Source organism: Pinus tabuliformis, chromosome 5_1, assembly GCF_031772625.1.
Source record: "Pinus tabuliformis cultivar Carrire ecotype Pingquan chromosome 5_1, CPIR1, whole genome shotgun sequence".
Classification (NCBI taxonomy): domain Eukaryota; kingdom Viridiplantae; phylum Streptophyta; class Pinopsida; order Pinales; family Pinaceae; genus Pinus; species Pinus tabuliformis.
In genome coordinates, this window is record NC_142305.1 from 275,165,434 (window position 1) to 275,172,875 (window position 7,442).

Below are 7,442 nucleotides of genomic sequence, written 5' to 3' on the forward strand. Positions count from 1 at the left end.
TTTCATCAGGTTGGTGTATGGTAGAAACTCGCGCTCAAGCGATGGCCAATGAAAGGATCGACAAAATTGAAAGCTATGTCAACTCCCTCCAAACTACGGTGAACAAGATCGAACTTGACCTTCAAGGAATGAGTAACCACATAGAACTTGAGCTTAAAGGAATGAGTAACCAGTTACAGGAGGCATTCTCAAAGGGCAAGAAGCCAGCCCACGAGGAGGCGTATAATGGCCATGAATACCATGAGGGTGAGTCTAGCCACTCTCCTCACGTTTGGCACTCCCATCCACCACCCAGTCATCGACCTCCCAAGTTGGATATGCAGAAATTTGACGGTTCTCACACGTCCGCATGGCTAGCACAAATGGAGCAGTATTTCCAATTGAATCATATCACAGATGAGGGGACCAAGCTTATGGTTGGCACCATGTACTTGGACAATGAACGATGGCAATAGAAGGAATGGCATCAGCGTTGCAATGGAAATTTTCAGAATTGGGCCCAATTTGCCAAAACTCTTTGCAGTCGCTTTGAACAGGAAGACTCTTTTTTGGGGCGTCTCACTAAGCTCCGACAGACGGGTACAGTGGAGGAATATATTACTGCTTTTGAAGCCTTAGCCTTCCGCACTAAGGGTCTCACAGATGAGTTCTACATGGAATGCTTTATCAGCGGTCTTAAAGAAGCCATCAAAGCTCAGGTTCTACTCCACCACCCTCCCACATGGACAGAGGCTTGCCAGGTAGCCCGTAAGGTGGAACGTGCATTAACAGCCCAATCCAGCCGCCCCAACTTCCCGCTAAAGGTCGTCCCTCACAAGCTCCCAATATGACTCAGACACTTAAGATTCAAAAGAAGTCACCTGCGGAAATGGCCGAAAGAAGGAAGCAAGGACTATGTTACTACTGTGATGAAAAATATTCCCTGGGTCATAAATGCAAAGAGCACAAGTTTTTTCAAATAGATGCCACTGACTACAGCTCCACAGAGGAAGATCCACAACTTGAGGAACCGGAGGCGATCGAAGAAGATAACCAACAGGAGATTGTATCTGATGAACCAATTATTTCGCTGAATGCATTGGCAGGAATTTCTTCCCCTCAAACTCTCAAAATCAGGGGTTTTCTTAAACATCGCCCAGTAGTAGTCTTGATTGATAGTGGAAGTACCCATAATTTCATCCACCAAAAGATCGCTGAAGCAGCACATTGTTTCGTCCGGGCAGTTTCTAACTTCCAAGTCCAGATTGCAGATGAGGGCACAATGAAATGTGAAGGTCGCTGTGAAAATGTCAAAATTAAAATGGGGGATTATCAATTGAAAACCCACATGTTTGCAATACACATGGGGGGTTGCGACATTGTCCTCGGCGCGGAATGGCTCCGCACTCTTGGGCCAATCACAATGGATTTCCAGGAGTTATATATGAGTTTTAAGCAGAACAACTCCACACATACCCTCCATGGACTACAGGCGGGAGCCCCCTCTATCATCAGCTCGCATAGGATGGAAAAATTGTTAAAAAAGGGCCATCATGGAGTGGTAGCTCAATTTAATGCCATCCAGGTAGTCGATACCATGCCCCCGCCAATTCATCCTGAGATGCAACAGATTTTAAATAAACATCGGACTGTCTTTGACAAGCCTCATGAGCTTCCACCCTCGCGAGGGGAACATGATCATAGCATCACATTGGTTCCAGGGGCCCAACCCCCAAATGTGAGGCCATACAGATATCCGTTCACCCAAAAGAATGAAATAGAAAAAATCATCAAGGAATTGTTGGAAGCAGGTGTCATTCGTCCCAGCATTAGTCCTTATTCATCTCCAGTGGTCATGGTCCTCAAGAAAGATAGGGAGTGGCGGATGTGTCCAGACTTCGGGGCCCTCAATAAGTTAACAGACAAAGATAAATTTCCCATCCCAGTGGTTGACAATTTGCTGGACGAACTCAATGGGGCTCAATTCTTCACGAAGTTGGATCTTCGCTCAGGCTACCACCAAATTCGCATGAAGGAAGTCGACATTCCCAAGACAGCTTTCAGAACTCATGAAGGCCATTATGAGTTCCTGGTCATGCCATTTGGTCTCTGTAATGCCCCCTCTACTTTTCAGAGCCTTATGAATCACCTCCTCAAACCATATCTCAGAAAATTTGTCCTTGTATTCTTCGATGACATCCTCATCTATAGTGGCACTTGGGCGGCACATCTTCAGCATGTAGATCTACTCTTGCAACTGCTCCGCACGCATAAATTATTTGTCAAGATGTCTAAGTGTTCGTTTGGCATGGAAGAAGAAGAGTATTTGGGCCACATTGTGGGGCGTGAAGGTGTCAAGGTGGACCCAAAGAAGATCCAGGCAATGCAAGAATGGCCTCAACCTAAGACCTTGAAAAGCTTGAGAGGATTTTTGGGTCTCACGGGCTATTATCGTAAATTTGTCCGCAACTATGGCCGCATAGCGAAGCCCCTAATGCAACTCCTAAAGAAAAATTCCTTCTTCTGGAACGAAGAAGCACAACAAGCATTTACCGCTCTCAAAACCGCCATGTGTTCCACTCCTGTCTTAGCACTACCGGACTTCACCAAATCATTTGTCATTGAATCTGATGCTTCGGGAACAGGTATTGGAGCAGTCTTAATGCAGGAAGGGCGACCATTGGCCTTCACCAGCCAACAACTAAGTGGGAGGAATCTAGGCCAATCTACCTACGAGAAGGAAATGATGGCCATCTTACATGCAGTCGAGACCTGGCGACCTTACTTGTTGGGGCGACTTTTCCAAATCCGCACAGATCATCACAGTCTTAAATATTTTTTGGAGCAACGCCTATCTTCCCCACAACAAAATAAATGGTTAGCCAAAATGCTGGGATATGATTATGAGATCATCTACAAGAAAGGGAAAGACAACAGGGTAGCAGATGCATTGTCGCGCCAATTTGAGGAGGAAAGTACTCTGCTCGCAATTTCACTCCCCATTCCAGGTTGGATTGAAGAGGCTCGCAGGGAATGGTTTTCACATCCCGGGCTCTCTCAACTCATTTCTCAATTGCAGGTAGATCCCAATTCCAGCAAGGGCTACTCGTGGAAGAATGATATTCTTCGCTACAAGGACAGAGTCGTAATATCACCAACATCTACCCTCAAAAGTCGAATTTTAGCAGAATTGCACTCATCTCCCATTGTAGGACATTCGGGCTTTCAGAAGACATATGCTCGCACCAGAAGATCATTTTTTTGGGCCGGCATGAAACAGGACATCCTTACTTTCGTAGCAGAATGTGACGTCTGTCAACGCCACAAAGGGGAAACCGTCCACACACTAGGCACATTACAACCATTGCCCATTCCGGCGTCAATTTGGACGGAGGTCTCCATGGATTTCATTACAGGTCTTCCAAAGTCTGGGAACAAGTCAGTCATCATGGTGGTTGTGGACCGACTGTCGAAGTATGCTCATTTCTGCGCCCTACCCCAACCATTCACACCCACTTTGGTTGCTCAAACTTTCATGGATCAGATCTTCAAATTGCATGGCATGCCCACTTCTATTGTGTTCGACCGCGACCCAATCTTCACCAGTAATTTTTGGCAGGAGCTCTTCAGAATACAAGGCACTCGACTCAAACTCAGTACTTCATATCATCCGCAAACAGATGGTCAAACCGAAGTAGTCAACAAATGTCTAGAAACCTACCTTAGGTGTTTCACTTCAGAAAAACAACACCTTTGGGTACAGTGGTTACCTCTGGCGGAATGGTGGTATAACACCAACTATCATGCCACTACCAAAATGACTCCCTATGAAGCAGTCTATGGACAACTTCCGCCTTCCCCTACTTCTTATCTCACGGGGTGCTCCAAAGTACAAGCCGTGGATCAACTCCTACAACACCGCGCAACCATGCTTGCCCATCTGCGCGAGAATCTTCATCAAGCTCAGAACCGTATGAAGAAACAGGCTGACCAACATCGCTCAGAGCGCCAATTTCAAGAAGAGGATCAGGTCTTTTTGAGGCTGCAACCATATAAGCAAACATCACTCAAAGACAAGGGTTGTCAAAAGCTCTCTCCAAAATTCTACGGACCATACCAAGTACTTCAGCGGATTGGAGAAGTGGCTTACAAGTTGGCTTTGCCACCTACAGCAAAAATCCACCCAGTTTTCCATGTATCGTGCCTCAAGAAAGTGATTGGGAACAATTGCTGAGTTCAAACCAGTCTACCTGAATTGGACGAAGAAGGGTCAATCTGGCTTCAACCTGAACAGGTTCTAGACACACGAGAGAAGCACCTGCGCGGCCACATGCTTAAGGAGGTCCTCGTCAAATGGAAAGACACCTCTCCGGAAGATGCAACTTGGGAACCAGCCACTATTCTTCAGCAGTTTCCGCAGCTTCAGCCTTGAGGACAAGGCTAGTCTTAAGGGGGAGGGCATGTTAGGGTCCCACCCTAACCCCCTTATTTATGTCATGGGATCACGTCATAGTCAAGAGTCAATAAAGCCCATATTAATATTTGTAAGTGGTTAACCCGCAATTAATGACGGGACCACAGTTAGTTGCAAATGGGCGGTAGTATTAGATAGATGGTAAATGGGCGGTAGTATTAGATAGATGGTATTAATAAAACCCATGATATTGGCTCGTGGTATTGCATGTATGAGTCATATATAAAGGATAGAGACTCCCTGCGAGGAGCATCGTGTCTTGTTTTGTAATCGAGCTCTGCTCTATTGGAGGTTGCCCCCTCGAAGAGGCCTGTGAACATTTCTCTCTGAATAATAAAATCATTGCTATTCTGTGTTCTGGGTATATTTTCTTCGCATATTCTGTGTTCTCGGTATCTTTTCTTTGCTTGGGTATTGTTTTGTAGGTTAAGAGCATAACAGTTAGTTACATTGACTTATCCCTAGATAGAACCCATAATTGGAAACATAATTTATCTTGATCAAGCTTCCCCAACGGGAAATTGGTAGTTATTATCACGTGTATAGGGAGTGTAGCTTAACACAACCCTCCCATGACTCTAGGTTTTAGAGGATAAATGATGGGAAATACCCTCATGCCTTCTAATAAAACTAGGGTCAACAAGATGTTTAGTGAGCAATATCTCCACCCTTCCTGAGAAAACTACAATCTGTGGGAAACTGAGGTCTTATTGGTTCATCACACCTTTAGAGATTTTTGAGACAGTTATTCAAAGAATTGAATGGTATAGGATTTGACAAAAAAGAGATAGTCAGTCAAGGGATTGACTACAATTTAGTAGTCGAGTAGTAGAGCAGTCAACCATGTGATTGATTGAGTGGTTTAGATCGAATGAATGGTCAAGTTGACTTGGGAATTCAATTAGCTAATGAAATATGAGTCAATTAAAACAATCAATTAGCCAATGAAATCGAGCAAAATTCAAGAAATGGTTGGAACTTCTAATGCTCGTTTATGAACTAGATTATTCGCAATCCAAGGGAGTTGGTTAGATCCAAACACTACAAATAAAGGACCCTATGGCTTGAATATATATGAATTGAATGAATAATATCAATCATGTAGTGATGTATTATCTCACTGCTATAGATTGTGATGTTTTGATTAGAATACATTGTGGCCATGTGCTATAACAATGTTTTTAGACACCACCCATCATCTTGGAGCATGATTACTCTTATGTTTATTTCTTTTATATTTTGTTATATGTTACCTATTCAAGTTCAGTCCCCAATATGGTATTAGAGTTGTCATTTTTAACTAAGCCCTATTGTCTTCAAATTGTGATGATTCAAATCTTGTAGTGAATGACTTTAGGTAGATTTATTTGTTGACTAGAACCTATTTGAATAGTATAGATCTATTAATTTTTTTAAGATGGATTCCAAGATTGATCATGTTATTTTCAATGAATAAAATTGTGTTGTTTGGGAACTAGACATGGAATCCCTACTAAAGAGTAAAGGAAATTGAAGAGTAACATGTTCAATTAGATATCTCTTGGTATATTTTGGTCCCTCATAACCCACAATAGAATGGTGTGGTAGAATGTAAGAATTGAACCTTAGTTGAAATGTCTTGATGTCTCTTATAAGCCAAAAATTTACCAACGAAATTTTGGGTTGAAGTTGTCTACTATTCCAATTACCTTCTAAATCTTGTTAAAGCTATAGTTATTAGTTTTGTGACCTTAGACACATGGTAGTGTGGCAAGAATACCTTAATCGATCACCTCAAATTTTTTGAATCTATTTCTTGGGCACATATTTCTAATGATTGCATAAAGAAATTGGATGCAAAGAGTCATGCTTGAATCATGATGGAATACTTTGAAGAGTCAAAAGAAAGGTAAATCATTATCAGGAGAAATGTGATACTTGATGAGAATTATTTTGGCATTAAGATGTTGGATTATTCTAGACAATTGTATAATGTTCCCTTTGATGTTTTGAAGATAATGGATCAATTATTCCCATTTTCAATGTTTTGACCACTCTGTCGACTCCATTAACCAACCAACAGTCACATCTAATTGAAATTGTAAACTCTCTTAATCTAATTTCTAAAAGTAATGTCAGATTGTCAACACCTTGTTTACTTCGACGAGATGCTAAAATAGTTGAAGTCATTGGACATGATGTTGGTAATATTTCCTCAGTCTAACAAATGATAATGAAAATAAACATGCCAGTATGGTGTTGATGGCTCATGTTCATGACACCTATGATCTAGACTCCTATGTTAATGCAAAAGGACAACCTAAATGGGAACACGTTATGTAGGCTAAACTTGATTGTATTTTGAATAATCATACTTGGGACTTAGTTCCTCAACCACAAGTGAAGAATGTTATAAGTATCAATGGATATATAATACCAAATTCACTTCTAAATCTCTTGTTGAGCATCATAAAGTTTATTTTGTCACAAAGGCTTTTCACAACAAGAATGAATTGACTACACATAAAACTTCATTATTGTTGCAAAAATGAATTTTGTTTAATTAATCCTATCCCTTGCTACAAATTTTGGATGGAAAATTCATCAGATGGATGTTAAGAGTGCCTCGCATCATGATGACTTATTCAAATAAATCTACATGAAGCAACCTCCTCATTTTGTGATATATTCAAATCTTGTTTGTCCATTGAAAAATCATTGTATGGTTTGAAGCAGAGACCTAGAGGTTGGTATCCTAATATTAAGATTGATCAATTCTTTCTCAAAATTGGGTTCAAACGTTGTAAATCTAACCACAATATTTATGTATTACATTGTAATGTTGATACTTTGATTGTTGATGTAAATGTCGATGACTCGATTATCATTAGTAATAACATTGAAAAAGTTCTTTGATTGAAGAGTTGACTTGATGAAACCTTTGAGATGACCAACTTTGGGTCTTCTGCATTTATTTCTTGGTCTTCAAGTTTCACCATTATTTGATGGT